The sequence below is a fragment of the Gavia stellata genome, chromosome 6, assembly GCF_030936135.1.
Source record: "Gavia stellata isolate bGavSte3 chromosome 6, bGavSte3.hap2, whole genome shotgun sequence".
Classification (NCBI taxonomy): Eukaryota; Metazoa; Chordata; class Aves; order Gaviiformes; family Gaviidae; genus Gavia; species Gavia stellata.
Genome location: NC_082599.1, coordinates 18,430,083 through 18,446,667, shown reverse-complemented (window position 1 = coordinate 18,446,667; position 16,585 = coordinate 18,430,083).

Sequence of the window (16,585 nt, the reverse complement as noted above, 5' to 3'; positions counted from 1 at the left end):
AAATTCACATGGTTGGAAATACTATTGGAAAGTTTTAATATCAAAATATTATGATCCAGGTAATAACCACACAGGGAAAAAAATGTGTGCAATGTGAGCTGTCTTCCTGATAAGTACGTCTGTCACTGTGATCTAAAACCTTTTAGCATGGAGACTCTAATCCTATTCCTGTAAAGTAAATAACATTGTTCTTTAAAGACTAAAAATAGGGTATTTGCATGCACACCAATACAGGTGCACATATTAGGCTATGTACCATACAAATCTGAAATCTTTTCTGCCGAAAAAACTTGTTCCCAATAATTACAGTGAATAAGGACTTGAGTTGCCTTAAATGTTATTTAGAGCAAATATCTGTTTACAGTTTGCTGCCTGAAGCTGAATTAGAGCAAACAGAAGCCCTTTATTAAACTGAGTAGACCTGCTGAAGCTAACAGATTTTTACTCACAGCTAACAGTATGAGTAACAGCTCACGGCGAGAGCTCCTAAGGTTTAAAAACACAAGACCTGGCCTGTGATTAGCAACAAGGTATTTTTTGCAGCAGCAGAATAGTGAATAGAATAGCCCAGGTCTTTAAACACAAGGTTATGTTTTTCAGCAAGGGATTTCTGACTTCATGGAGAGCTCCTTGTTAGCTGGTGTTTAGACTAGAAATGAATATGCAGCAATTCCCAGGGCACTCTCTGGTGGGAAGAAGATACTTTAGAAGTCATGTATTTTTCACACATGTAGCAGCAAGACACTTGGAATTTGTGACATGTGGACCGAACATCCAGATCCAAATCTTTTTTTGTCATAAAGTCAATAGTCTCAGAGTTGAGAGACAGAGGTTTTTTTACAACTTGAGACATGTATCCTCTCAGATACATAGAAGTAATTAAAATCTATGGCAACACTAGAGTTGTTGAACACTAGAGTTAAAACCACCATGGTAGGAACAACTTCGATAATTCTCCTTGACCTTTCTGAATTACTATTATGGCTGTATTTTATAGATTGTGCATTACAAATACTAGTGTGGTAAATCAGAACAGATGGTGCATACTCTGCTTGCAAAACCAGCTCAGTTTCAAACAAGAAAAGTCCTTCTGCTCTATGTATCAAGTTGACCATTCATCAGTTGAGCAGTCTTCATGAATGCTTACTCTGAAGACTGACTTGGTTGAAAATCAACTGGGGTTAATTAAATTTGCATCTAAGGATGTGTGCATCACATCAGTGAAGAGATTGTTCAATACTTGCATTCCTTAAGTATCTGCTTGGCAGAGTTACGAAGAAGTGAAACCTCCTATTTACAGCATCTCTATGCAAATGAGAAGAAGCTGGTGAGTTTGGGAGAGTATGGGTTTGAGCAGAGCTAGGTTTAGGAGAAACAAGGTCTCAAATGGCTTATGCAAATACAGGCTGCTGTAGAGGAGCACTGGAATTATTTCTCCTTTTTGCACTTGAAATGAATACCTCAAACTGGCAGTAGGAAACACAGCTGAGCAGCTGAATTCAAGAAATCAATTGCTCTCTCCGGGCTTGCCAATTTACTTGCCCACAGAAATGCTAAGTTTGCTAGTGCTTTTCAGAAATAATTGGTTTTAGCACTCAGCAGAAGAAATGTCTGTCTTCATCTTTTAAATGTCCCAGTTGTGTTCCACAGCTTGAATCCAGTACTAGAAACCATGGAAAAGAAAATACTGAATTTAAACCAACAGAAGTGGATTCAACACCGCCTGGGATGGCTGCTTCTGTGGAAGAGGTCACAGAGCAATGCACAAAAAACTTGAGGTTGTGTTATTTCTAGGCAAGCAATAGCACACAAATAGGAGAAAAATGGAGAGTTTGTAGAAACGTCCTCAAAGAGAGGTTAAGTGACATGTAATAGACACTCGACCGAAAAGGAGGATTACTCCTCCTTGCGCACTAACACCAAATATCACAAGTCTGTTTGACCTGGGATGTAATCCTGACTGGCAGCCCATGTATGCATCATTTGCTCTTTACCTGAATCATTTATGAGAGTGTCCCAGTGGCCACAGTACCCGTTTGATCATGGAAAACTTGTGGTCTGTCTGGACATTTCTGCTGCTGAGAAGTACTGACTCTTGAACTGTCAAAGGTTCTTTCATAGCTAGCTCTGGACTTCAAAGGCAGAGGCTGCAGCAGCAAAAATACAAAAGCCAAATAAAAAATCGGCATTTTGCTCAACAGCATTAAAATAAAATTTGTTGAACAGTTAGGGTTGCTTTTATGGAACAGAGCGGAAACCTGAAAATAGTGACTACTGCCAGTAATTGTAGCATCACCTACATCTGTCTCCTGAAAATTTTATTTTCCCTGCAAGTGCAGCTAGACTTGTTGGACATGACAATATGAACAAGTGCTGCCAAGCACCTGTCACAAGCGGGGTGCCCCAGGGATTGATACTGGGCCCAATGCTGTTTGATATCTTCATACGTGATCTGGATGATGGGATCAAGTGTACCCTGATGAAGTTTGCTGACGATACCAAGTTGAATGGGGAAGTGGACATTTTGGAAGGGAGAGCCACCCTGCAGGAAGACGTGGATAGGCTGGAAGAGTGGGCTAACAAGAACCTTATGAAGTTCAACAAGGACAAGTGTAAGGTCTTGCATTTGGGAAAACATAATCCAGAGTGCAGCACAGGCTGGGATCTACCTGGCTGGAGAGTAGATCCGTGGAAAGAGACCCGGTGTCCTGGTGGACAACAAGCTCAGTATGAGTGAACAGTGTGCTGCTGCGGCAAAGAAAGGCAACAGGATGCTGGGTTGCATCAACAAGGGCATCACCAGCAGAGATAAAGGAGTCGTTATCCCACTCTGCTCAGCGCTTGTCGGGCCACATCTGGAATACTGTGTTCAGCCTTGGTCCCTGCTGTACAAAAAAGATGTGGACAGGCTGGAGAGGGTCCAGAGAAGGGGCACAAAGATGATCAAAGGACTGGGAAGCCTGCCATACAAGGAAAGGCTGAGAGAACAGGGTTTGTTCAGCCTTGAGATAAGAAGGCTTAGGGGAGGCCTTATCACCATGTTCCAGTATTTAAAGGGTGGCTACAAAGAAGATGGAGACTCCCTTTTTACGAGGAATCACATGGAAAAGACAAGGGGTAATGGGTACAAGTTACTCCTGGGGAGATGCTGATTGGACACAGGAGGAAAATTTTTCACAATGAGAACAATCAGCCATTGGAATAATCTCCCCAGGAAAGTGGTGGATTCCCCAACATTGGGCACTTTTAAGATTCAGGTGGGCAGGGTGCTGGGCCATCTTGTCCAGACCGTGCTTTTGCCAAGAACGGTTGGACCAGGTCATCCTTGAGGTCCCTTCCAACCTGGTGTTCTATGATTTTAGGACTGATTTTAATCCTCCTCGCAATCAGGGAAGGGTGATGCGAGACCGCCAGAGCTGAGCTTTGGCTGTAGTTGGGACAACCCGTTCAGTGCGATGGAGGTGCTGAGAGGATACTTCAGCCACGTCACTTCGCCAGGGACAACATACCGCTTCCTTGGCCTGAGGAGCCCGTTCAGGTCAGGGAGACAGTCCGCCCGGGGGACCGCCCGGCTCCCCCAGCGGCGACAGTGACACCGCGGGGCCAGCAGGGGGCGGGCGCTGGCCGGCCGCGCGCGGAGCCGGGCCGGGGCGGGCTGACGCCGGGCGGTGCGCGGAGCTGCGGCAGCGGGCCGGGCTTGCCACGGCCACCTCGTCTTCCCTCCTGGCTTTCCACCGCGGTCAGGCTCTTCTGCACTTCTTCCTCACACTAGCGCCGGGCTGAGACCCCATTAGCTGGGCGTAAGGATGATGAGATGCTGTATTGAGTTTGCCAATACAGATGCTGGCTCTAGGAAACAGTTCCTGAAAACGTTTTAGCAGTCGGTAGCTTGCTTGTTTTCCTTTTTTTTTTGTCCATAAAGGTCTTTTTCTGTTTTTAATTCACAGTCTGATGTTTATTTGCCACTGAAGCCTTGGCAGCACTTTATCTGATGGCTCAAGTTGGAGGTAACTGTCAAGCAGACAAGCCAGATGGAAAGTAAACACTGAAAACGCTGGCTAGGATCAGAAATGTCAAAACCGGGGAAGCAAAAACAAGATGGGAGGCTGACAGGGGCTAACAAGAGAAGCAACTATAAAACCTCTAAGAAAAAGCGCCGTTAGCTCTGGACAGTGCGTGGGAAGGTAGGAGAGATTTGTTCCAGGATTTTTTCTTCTGTTTACCATATTGAAGAAAATCAAAGGAAAGATCCCAAGAGATAATCCAAAGCAGGACGCATTCTCCTGAAACCCTTCTTGGCAGATACTTGTTTAGCGTGATCCTTGAAAAATTCCAGCAATGGCAATTCCACAGCACCCTTAAGTGATCTGCTTCAGCACTTAATTACACTTAGTGTAAAGAAAGCTTTTCCTAATGCATCGCACTGCTTCTTGATACTTCCCTCTTTGCTGCAATTCTGTCTGTTTTCAGGGAGTAGGTTGTTCTTTATTTATGAGTCTCTTCTGAAGCTTTGAAGCTCTATATTTGGTTTCTTAAAACATTGAGGCAACTTGTTTTGTTTCGTATTTATCACTTGCTGATGACTCAATTGCAAAATCCGTTTTTATTTCCCAAAATTATTTCACTAATGTCCATTCATTATGAAACTATTTGGGTTGCATATTTTTAAAGCAGCTCATTGATATGAATATACTGCTATGAACCAGAGGCAGCTGTCTGTGAACCACATTGATAAAATTAATATGGTAAAAGTTATCCTTTAAGAATTGACCTTGGCTGTTACGCACTCTGCAGTTGCTTACATTTTCCCCTAGTGATTTTCCTGATATTAGTTATAAATTCAGGGCTGGGTAAATGGTTTGGCAAAATATTCAAAGCTTCCCGACTTGGCAGACTGGTGAGCACCAAAACCAGATGTTCATCCCGACGTTTCAAAGAAATAGCAAATACGCTTATTGCACAATGAGCAAAAGCAACAGAAATCAAATTCTTTTCACTGTACTGTGGACACACAAAAAAAATAAAGTATGAGGTGGGAGAGGACATGTCTTCTTTTCCCCAATGGCAAAGTGAAATTTTTAGAATTTCTTTTTTTTTTTCTAAAAAGCAGAGGAACAACACTCCCTTTGGCATTACATGAGAAAAAAGAGAGAATGCTGGTTCTGTTCCCTGCAGTCAGCCCACAAAAGCAAAACAGAAGATATGCATGGAAAACTAAATATCCTACTTTCTGATGGACATGGAAATACCTGGAAATTGCTTCTGGTGAGGATGGAAGTCCTAGTTTCAGATAGGAAGAGGAATGCATCATGACCTTAGATGTACAATAAGTGGCTTTGATGCTTCTGCTTTAAAGGAAAGGACCTAAACCATTGCCAACTCAAACAGAAATCAGAGGACTTTCCACATCAGTTCAAACAAGGAATGAATATACTGCCATCTCCTACAGGCTGCTGCTGCTTGCAGGTCAGGCACAGAGAGGAAACATCCATTTTGTCTCATCCTCCAGGCTTTGCAGTGACTTTGTAAGTGATGCTTGTAACTACTTGCTACTTGAAATTTTCAGCACGTAAGCATCTGGGCTGTGCATTCTTTCTGCTTCTTGTTATTGTCAGTACTAATCCTGCCATATTGTTAAGGGACTGCATCACGGCTAAGGGCTCCACTGTATTAAGCACTGTGCCAATACTGGTCAAAAGCTTCACAACCCTCAGCTTTCCAAACACAGTGGTAAATCTTTGAGCAATGTTTTCAGTCATGCCAAAGTGACTTGGGCCCCTAAGCCAGAACTGACTTAGAGAGGTAGGTTTGTATTGATAAAAGCATTTATGCCTTGCTTCATTCAGCCTCACTCAGTGTCTGTCTGTACTTCTACATGCCAAAGGGCAAGAGGCAAGGAGACATCCATGCAAAACTTTCAGTTCATTCTTCTTTTACTGCTGTTCAGTTACCTTGCGTGCACGGTGGTAGTCAAGCTGCAAGAGTAACGTTAGAAACACACACCTCTCCCCCCGCCCCCCCCCCCCCCCCCCCAAACATTTAATTCTTTGTAAGATTTACAGTGAGAGGAGCAAATGTTTTGGGACAATGACTTCTGGCTTTTCCCCTCTTAATTCCTGGTGCCTAAGTCATTTATTTACAGAGAAAATCTCCCTAAGCTGGTAGGTTCTGATCGCACTAAGTTGATGAAATATATACGCTTTCCTGCCAACTAAGGACATATTTCTCAGATAATCCAGCTGACTGGCAGGACAGTGTCTCTCAGGAAATGTTTCCCAAAGGCATCCCGGCTGATTTGGTGCAGGAACTTGCAGGAGCTCCAGGCAGCGGCTGAGACAGGGCAAACTGGCTCCGTGGCTGCCGAACTGTGAGTTGATGGCCCCATAGAGCCCGTGCCGGTGGCAGCCCTAGGGCCAAGGCGGAGAGCTGGGTGGCAGGGCGTGCTGAGACCAGCCTGCCTCCATGCTCCCAGCAGCTGGAGAAAGGGCTCAGCTCCACTGTCTTCAGATGTCTCCTCCCAGGCCACGCCATGGTGCCTGAAGTCCCCCCAGTGTGCTCCTCCGCTAGGAAAGCAAGGTGCATGGGGATTTTTAGCAAAGATGCAAGAAGTGGCTTTCTGACACTGTCTTGAGCTATTTTCTAAAAGTAATTGAATCTGTTTTCCTTCACAGCCGCACCATACTTCAGTGTAAGTTCATGTGTGAACACTCACTTAGGAGTAAGAATTTCCTATCTTGACTTAATTAAAGTTACTTAAAAAAAAAAAATCTTTAAATTAAGTCAAGCATCTTAATTTTGTCCTCACGTAGCTTTGTACCAGAATTGCTGTAAGTGTGAATTAGACCAGATGTAGTCAATTCAGTTCCAGCATGTGTGCTGAGGAAATGCTCCTGTGAACTGATCGTCTGAGGATTTTGCAATATATTTCTTGCCAGCAGTCGCAATGAAGCACTTCAAGGCCTAAGCCACAGCAGCATGGTTGGACGACAGAATCCATAAACAGCTCGCAGTGGCCTGCGATTAAAATAGAAAATGGCTTATTTAACTTCAGGCACAAATCCCATCACAGAACTTGGCCCAAATCCACATGAATGCTTCCTGAGGTCAGGGAGAATTCACAGTTTGAACAGAGGTCATGGCAATGCCTGGCTTCTTGCCATAACAGTTCATCAGAAAATAATTATGGAAGTCAAATTGGTGATGCTCACAAAGTGCCTGTAAGGACACATCAAGTAAAGTCTTGTGCTTTCTCTGCTAGCTACTTCTGTACAGAGAGACCTGTCATTTCTCAGCCCATTGATTGCTCATTCTTTTACACAGAAACAAAGACAATCCAACTCTTAGTCAAAAAGCATAATGTCCCATACATATGCCTCCCTAAAGACAGCAAAAATACTGCAGAAATGCAGCAACTAATATTTACTAATCTATCAGGAGGAGTTTTTCTCTGCTGGGCTCCAGAAGAAAGAGAGAGAAGGCTGAGGGACCAGTTTCCCTAGGCCAGAATTTAAAAATTGTCATACTTGTCACATATGTCTACATATGCATTTACACTAGCAGATATTCCCATGTTCACTCCTGGAACAACATGTGAACAGATATGTGATTTGTACCTACAAATTTGGCCCTTATAAATTGCCACTATGAGTGCACACAAAAATGCAAGCCATTTTGAGATATCGGCTCATTAGGATATCTGGTAGAAAAGAAGCAAGCAAATAAGCTGAATATTCATCTTTGATGGGACAATCACTCTCAAGTCTATGTACTGAAAAGAGTAATCAGCAGTAATAGACAATGAAGGCACAGGGAAGATAGGAAAGTGGAAAGGTGGCCCTTCACTTTAACCCCCCTGAAAATATAAATAATTTATTGTCATGATTAATATGAAGGTTTCTTTGGCTGATGTCTTCAATTGCAGAGTTATAATACTTACAGAAAAACACATGGCATCTTATAAATGTTCTATAATTTAGCGAAGCACCGGGATCTGGAAGCAGAGAACTACCCATTCACACTTTATCTCCCTGTATCATTCTCCCTCCTTTGCTGTTGGTGAATTTTTGAATTAAACTGAAACTACCTGACCTGCTTGCGGCTAAAGTCAGCTTGGCAGTTATAGAAAAGAAAACCTCTCAGAACCAAAGAGAAATGTCCCTGTTCCAAGAGGAATGAATAGGTGGCTGAACGGTGCTAGCGCTGCCTGCAGTGGGTGATTCCCTGCTCATCCAGGCTGGCTCTGCAAACGACCTCCTTCCCTTCACCCAGCAAGTCCACTGCTCCTTACCCTGGCTTCACCCCCCCCGTGGCAAAGTCTTTGTCATTTCCACTCTCCTTTAAAAAAGTCCAAACATATTCCAAGGTCAGGAAAGCAATGCCAGTTTGCAAGGAGAGAGGAGGCAGAGAGGATGGTTTGAGAGAAGCAACAGAAAGAAGGGAAAACTCCCAGAATTTGGGAAGGGTGTTGTTTGGGGTTGGGGAAGAGGGGAAAAGTCAAGTAGGCAATGGCCCTAAATGCTTGTTGGAAGGGCGTACAACAAGAATGCATTTCTTGGAGGGGTAAAGCTTTCCCATAATTAGAGCTGTCCGCTGCTGTACATTAACACTGCGTATGGATGAGCAACCCCTGGGTGAGGAGTGTCCTGTTGCTGGGGGTCCAGTGTGGGAATCGGCAGGCTACAAGGTTATGACAATATAGCCCATAAACACTGCGGAAGTGGGCCCCATGCAAAGGCTCAATTTTGTGAATCAGTTGCTTTTTTCAACCTTCTTTTCAGAAAAGTTTCTAGATTTCATCAGTGTCTGAGGCAATTTGTGAAGTCCTAAGTCTGACACCTAAATGTCTTCAGAACATCCTGCTCTTTCCTTGAGCACTTGTGTGGGGGCCTGCCACAAGTTTGTTTGTAAAACCATGTTTTAGCTGTCTGCAGAAACAACCAACAGCTTCCGCAACAAGACTAAAACCCTTTGCCAAGTCCCTATGAGATGAATTTAGCCCCTCTGTCCATAACACTCACTTGGTGACATTAATTTTTTATGTATTTTTTTAAATTATTAAAATATGCCAATCTTGGCCTCTAAATACCTGTACAGAAGCTGCAACAAAACTCATACAAAATGTCCTCTGAAATAATGATTACAGACTATCTTAAAGTGACTAAACATTAAGAAATTATCAATGGCAAATTTTCTGGGCTTCCTTTTAGCTGTCTGAGGAAAAGTTACCCCAGTCCTCCTACAGAAGAAACTGGTTGTCTGTTGTTTGGCAGCATGCACTTAGAGAAAAGTCCTAGTTGAAAATCATGTATTTCTTTTAATTTTAAAACTTGTCTTTGTGGAAAACGACATTAGATGGTAGTTTCTTCTCAGATTACCTGCATGCGCTTTTTCTGTCATAACCAATCTTCCTCAGCTCCTCTTCTCATAATTTCTTGGCTGTCCCTTATGATTCATGCCTCCTCTCAAACTCAAAAGAATTTTTCTTTCTCACCTTTCCCTACCATCCTCCAGTTAGCTAAACTGTGTAGTAACCTCTTGGGATTAAACTAGTCACCAAATTTACAAGCTAGAAGGTAGAAGGCCTAAGATGCTTTTTCATTGTAATATTGCAATTTTCAGGGAGCTGAAAAGGAATTCTCAGTGTCACCCAAAGGTCTGAAATTCTGAAAATAGGAACCTCCCTCTGCTTCAGACATCTCCAACACCCTGCCTTCCTAATTCGCCCATTAAAGGTGCCATTGCCTCACTCTTGCACAGACCAGTGACAGTGGCACCTCAAACCTTGCCACTATCACATCTTTGAGCTGAAAACCAGGAGGCAGAGCTGAGAGGGAGAGAAGAAAGAAGAAATGTACATCAAAGCAAAATGATTTGTCCAACTATATTTTACTTCATCTCCTGGGCTGAGATTTTAGGAGGAAGCTCGGCTCCCCATTTCCATCTGGTCATAGAGGAAAAAAATGGAAGTGCCACCAACAGTATAGTCAGTTTGATTGCCTGCAGGAACTGCTGCCTTGCAGATGTTTTTCTAAATGGTTGCAAGACTACAGCACTGGACCTATCACAGCCTTGGGGTTCCTTTTGAGCATTAGTTTATTCTAAAATATGACCTGAAATGCATACCAGAAAGGAGCTGGGAAAGGGAAAGGCTTCCCTTTACCTTTTTGCTGTGGAGAAGAATCATTCCCTTTCCAGAGTCCTCATAGATGCTCTTCCTGCACACCGTTACCTTCTCTCTTCATGGCCGCTTTCTCTTGCTCCCTTTGAGCATCTGGTCAACTCTGCAAGGCCATCGCATGCTTTCTGAGTGGCCATTAATGGTATTAGCAGCAGGATCACTTAGGAGGAGATGGTAGAAACAGTGTGGAACAGGGTGGAGTGGGATCTGTTTTTCCTGTTTCTGGTGCTGGAAAAGAAGGAGTGGCAACAGGGAGGTGTCCTTAATGGGAGATTTCAGAAATATAAATATTTTGTTCGTATTTAATTCTGAAAATGGAAGCCAGTCAGAGGACATGGCAGGAAAGAGCATGAGGTGGATAATGTTTTAAATCTTTGTATTTCCTTAAGGCACTTAAAATATGTTCTTATTAGAACTTTCCAAATCTGATATTGATTTTTCAACTTGTAAGTTATGTGTGACACATGTAATAACTACCATTAGTTTTGAACTTCAGTTAGCCATTTTTCATGCTTTTATCACAAATACCAAGCCATTTAATTTGTATTTTTTTTTTTTTTAGGGGCCTGAGTTTCTTGAATTGTAAAGAAAATGTGAGAATTTCAATGTTTATAATATAACAATTTTCTAGTGCTTACTACTGAAAGCCGGAAAGTCAAAACAAAGACAGGAATGCAAAATTTTCAGCAGCAATTTTTAATATTGTTGCTGGTGATGCTGGGACAATAAATGGGAAACCAGGTTTCAAATCAGGCCTTTAAATGCTCATCTATTCCCCAAAGTCTGTGGGTGGTTCAGTGTTGTCCTGTATATAGTGTCCTTTAACGGTGAAATTTGTTGATTCAAAAGATGGAAGGCTGTTTCTAACAAGAATCACCTGACACCGTACCGGACTGCCAAGAGAAATCACAGCCCTCCTTTCCAGCAGGTACCTTCTGGAGCAGACCTGGATCTGCCCGGGAGAGCTGCAATATCACAAAGGCACAGGAGGTGGCACCAACCTCCCAGGAGTGACCCCGGGAGGCAGAGCCGGGCTCAGGCTGGCGCGGGGAGATCCGCTGGCGGCCTCTGCATTGCCTCCTCCGAGCCCTCAAAAATACCGCTAGCCAAGAGGTGCTGGGGGAGAAGTGAGAGCACAGAGGAGGATGCTCACTGTGCTAAAGGCAGACGAAGCTGAGGAAAAGAATCAGTGGGGATGGTGTTGGGAACACATTCCGCTGCCTCTCAGGAGACCTGCAGCACTGAAAGCTGAAGTGGCCGTTTCAAGGGCTGTGTCACAGGCACCTACGATATTGAGGGTGGTTTTGGGAAAGGAGTGGACTCCGGGGAACTCCTTGCTATGACTGCTTAGAAGGTCAGGAATTTTTTGCTTGCCGAGGGTGGTATAAAATCTTGTGCAGATCCTGTTGTGAAGCTCTTGCTCAGGCAATATGTAAAGTGTTTGGTTAATGTAAAACACGTATTTATAGTGACTTTTTAAAGCATACTAGAATTTAATAGTTAATAGCCTGGTTAGCGATGACATGAGTGAATGAATGATAGCACACAAATATTAGCAAGAATATTATAGTAGCTGTGGAGGAATTATGAGGATGCTGAGTTCCTATAGCATAAAGTTTTATTTTGAAGGAAAAGGTATTTTTTTCTTTTTTTTTTTCCCTTCTTTGCAGAAAGTGCAGAATTCAAAATGGAAAAATCTAAGATTAAATCTAAAGCTGCTAGCTTACAAGTGAGAGGTGAAAAAGTGACAGTCTTCACAGTAATACTATTCCATATGGCAACCAGCAATATTTTCCATTCCTGTTTTTCTTTTCAAATGTTTCTTTCTGGTGCTGCTGAACTTCTTGCCCTCTTAAATGCTTTGCTTTCTGATAAAAGAAGCACTGCAAGCTCATCCTTCTTAAAAGGAGCTATTTATTCAGTGAAGTTTTTTTCAGACCACTTATGTAACTTCAAAACAATTCCCAGTGCTTTCCTTTCTCTGCCTCTTTGTGGGAAGCATCTGGATTCTTGGGCTGAACAGATATTATATAAATACAATACACTGTGCCGCTATATCAACATCAATTGGTGCAGTTGGATCACCAGTGCTGTACAGCTGCAGAAAGGAAATGGTTTTGACAAATAGGATACGTAGGATTTTTCCAGTACCGTATTTAGAAAGATTGCCACGTGAAATCCCCGTTAGGCAGCAGTACTACAAAGATAAAGGCGAGCTACATAAAATGCTGCAGCAGCAAATGTGGATCTCTCACTTTCTTACTGAATTCTTGCTTGCTGCAATCATCACCATGCCTAAGTGAAGAACAGCAAAATGTATTGGATTATCAGGCGTAGGAAATCTGATGACTGATAGAGAAAAACAACTTTACTCCAAGGCACAGATGGGAAGCACATACTGTCCTGAATTTGTCTGCTTTTCCTTTAGAGAATGACAAGTATTTAGCATTATACGTCCCCTGGGTTTCAGTGTTGAATCATGAATGTTAGCTGTGTATAACATTTCAAAGCAATCGTACTGTTAGCACAATTACAAACACACTTGATTAAACCATCCTACACTATGAAAAGAAGTTACAAACAATAGATTCAGGTCCAGTTTTTCTCGTTGGCATAGCCCTGTTCAGAAGGCTTCAAGTAGGTCAATTTACAAGCATAATCTAGGAGGAGAGAGCTGAAGTGGTGACACAAACTGTGTTGTTGAGTGAGTAAATTATACTCCATTGCTAAGGTATTTTTGGTTTTCCCTGTTTGTTTTCCTAGTACTGAGCAGTGGGGTTTGTGTTATTTGTACAAACTAGGAGGGAGACTTTGCAATACAGAAGTCCTGACACTACTCAAACATGCAGTCATATGCTCAGATCATTCCATGCTTTTTCCACTAAGGATGATGGTACCCAGCTCTGTCGAATACGCCATACATGGCCCATTGCTAGTAAAAATACTCTTTTTCCATTAATGGATCCTGACAGGAGGGAAGAGAAGAATCAGCCCACAATCTGCTGTCTTGAGGTTGCCATTGACAAAACAATTTACCTAAATATTTTCAGGCATTTGATGAGGATCGAGTATCAGATGGATTGGAAAAGGAATAGAAATGACAGGAAGATTGTGAAGATTTTTGGGAGAGACCTGAAGAATGAAAATGTCTTTTCCAGATCTTTCCAACATACCTCAAGTTGGCCAAAAAAGGGAAGGCATTTTGCATCTAAAGACTATTTTAGTAGAGAATCCAGAAAGTGCTACTGGGGGAAAAAACTTACCTTTGAAAACATCTTGACTATCAAAGGAAAGAATTAGACTGTCACTTGGACTATTAAATTGTTTGAAATATGAAGGATACTATTGGAAGGGGTAGTGGAGATGATGGATTATACCTATTTGCTACACAGTGGCAAAATAGATGCATAGTAGTGAGGTTTCTAGTGTGCCACTTCTTTATTTCTAGTGATTTATTGGCAGAAGGCCTGTAAAAATAATGGAAAATCAAACAAAGCAACCAGTTAGTTCAAAAATCATAGCATTAATACTCTTAACATGTTCAAAAGCCATATTTTTATTTTAAATAATATTAGTCACCTTTTAAATAGGGTATTCTATGCTTTGTCTGAGGTCAGAGCAGGTACATGGTGTTTGCATAACTCACAAGGTACAAAGCTCTGCTATTTCTGGGTGCTCAGAACACCACTGAACCAAGATTGCATATTTATAATGCACGTTTTCTTCTTGAAGCTCATGCATATCTCTGATTATAATTCCTAAAAATTACTTGAATGCCTGCATGCAGTTTAAAGTCATGTGTCAAAGTCAAGTCTTTTTAAAGAAGTGATTTGCAGAAAATGAAAATACACCTAGCCTTTTTATCTTAAATCTCGCCCTCTCAGCAGAAGAAAAGGATCTGAGTAGAAGAATACAAACCTGCTCTTACAAAAACCAATGGAAAATGTACAAGATGAAAAAAACCCCATCAACTGCTGATATTGGCAATCTAAATCCTTTGGACGCTCTAATACTGAGAATTAAGAGAATGTGTGTTCTGCTGATGAGTTATCTCCACTGATGGAGAAGGAACAGCCTGAAAATGTATGAAAATTTAGGGGGTACAGTCTAAAAATAATTTACCAGAAAAAATAAGTTTTGAAAAGCCCCATTTCAAAAGTCTGTTTTTATAATGAAGGATGCAAAATTACTCATCAGGTGCTTAATCACAATCTTCTATAGTTTCTTGGCTGCTTGCTAATATGAGTATTACCATCCAGACTGATTTAGTTGGCTCAGCTCTTCCCTTGATGGCTTAAATGATTTACTATCCATCCTTCTGAGAACACAGGCTCTAGGAACACTTGTTCCAATCTCTAGGACATGCCTGCTCTGTGCCTGCTCTGAGGAAGGCTTTTTTTCTTTTTTTTGGCTTTCTTATCCTTTGGCTCAAACTGCTGACAAAAACACACGCATAGGTTGTGAGATAGATGTTGCATGTGCCATTTGGTCCAGTTAAAATACTACAAGTATACTAAGGCTTCCTGAGGACTGAATATCCTCTTGCATTAGGGAAGCTGAGAGTAACACGATTGAGTAAGTTTATCTACTTTTACAACAGATAGTAGGCCTGTGACAGCTGAGCTAGGGACAGCATGAATTTAGTAGGACACATACCACATTTTGTGAGGAATAAGTGCAATGTGTATAAGATCAGAAGCAACTCCGTTGTCTTCTTGATCTTTTTAGCCATCCTTAGGTAAGTATGTTTAAGACTTCAGAGTTCAAGAGACTTGAGCTCAGTGTATCAGGTTAAAGTTTAAGCAGTCCCTACTCTGTGCCTGCCTTTCCCTGCCTGGAGAGCCTCCTGGTTTGCTCCAGGCCACCCTGCCAACATCTGTGCAGTGTGAACCATCAGACAGCTTGAGCTCAGATGACCATATCCTGGGGAGGGGATTCCACTCCCTCCTGTTGGAGGGATTTCTGCTCTTCTGTCACTCTTGGCTTAGGGTGCAGTGCCTTTGGTTTCAGCTCTCTTCTTCCCCTCAGTCGTGCAGGAATTCTGAGGAACAGAGGGAGCAGGCAGCTTTCTTTAATTGAAGCATTGTTTTATATTAACAATAGCAGCATAATAACACCTAAGAGAAAAGGATTTTAAGTAGCAGAGTTTTATATCACATATATGTGTACCTGCCATCCTGATCTCAAGCAGACTTCAATTCCCTGAAGACTGTGGGCTGTTCCCCTCCTTCAAACTGTCCCACTCTTCTGGCTCTGCATGCCTGCCTTGCTTTTAACAGCCTCTCACCTGCTCACAGCATATGTCCTTTTAATTTGCCGTGTGCATCAATTTCCTGATCTCTTTCCACTGTGTTCACAAGGAAACCTATTCCAGTGAGTTCAGCAGTGCCTTAAGGGTAAAACCTCTAAGTGAATACCCTTTCTGTCAATGGTGTTAGTAGATTTGCAGTCTTCAGCCATTGTCGTATGTCTTGCTTATTCTTCCAGTGTGCTGTTAAACGAAATCAACAGCTTTATACGGAAATACACCAGTAACAAGCACACAGTCATATTCTATTCAGAAAATAACAGAGAGCAGCTGTGATATATAAAGAGTTGGTAATGCTAACCTTGAAGTTGCTGGATCATTCTCTTGTCATTCTTTAACTTGATAAATGAAATAACAAGAAGAGAACTCAGAATCACAGAATCACAGGATCATTAAGGTTGGAAAAGACCTGTAAGATCATCAAGTCCAACCATCAAACTCCTTTGGGCTGAATTTGGTGTTTTTCATAGTTAAGACTTTTCTGTTCAATGGGAATTTTGACTTAGGAGTCCAATCCCAGCTCCTTATGTTATTAGAGAGAGAGAGAGAGTAATTGAATGTTGAAATAGAAGCAGGCAGGTAAAACAATTGGAAGCTCTCCTGGATCTGTAAGTGTAATGTTGGATTTCCTACTCCAGACACTGCTTTCCTGACTAATATGTTTCTATATACTTCTAGAAATAACCCTTTATTCTGTACAATTTGAGTACATCTACTGTTTTGTCTGCTTTCTCCTCTTCTTTTCTTCAATGTATTGGGGATGGTCAAAATCATACAGTCAGGAAAGCTAACCTGTTTTACATTTTATGTGTGTAACATAGGAGCACCAAAGGTTATAACAGTTGTTCCATTTACACACACTAATGTTTGCAAAACATGGCCATAACATTTTTGTTGATCACTGCAATATATCTTGCATGCACATTGTTTGATATCAGCAAGGGAATATACTTCCTTTGTAACCAAGGAACCTTACACGCAGTCTCCAAGTAGCCCTTTCAATAGGCAGAATTAATCCAGGTTACTATGTGACTGGCAAATCTCTAGAGAACAAGCTTAGGAAATGGCAAGGGTGATTTGAAAGATTGGGCTCTACCATC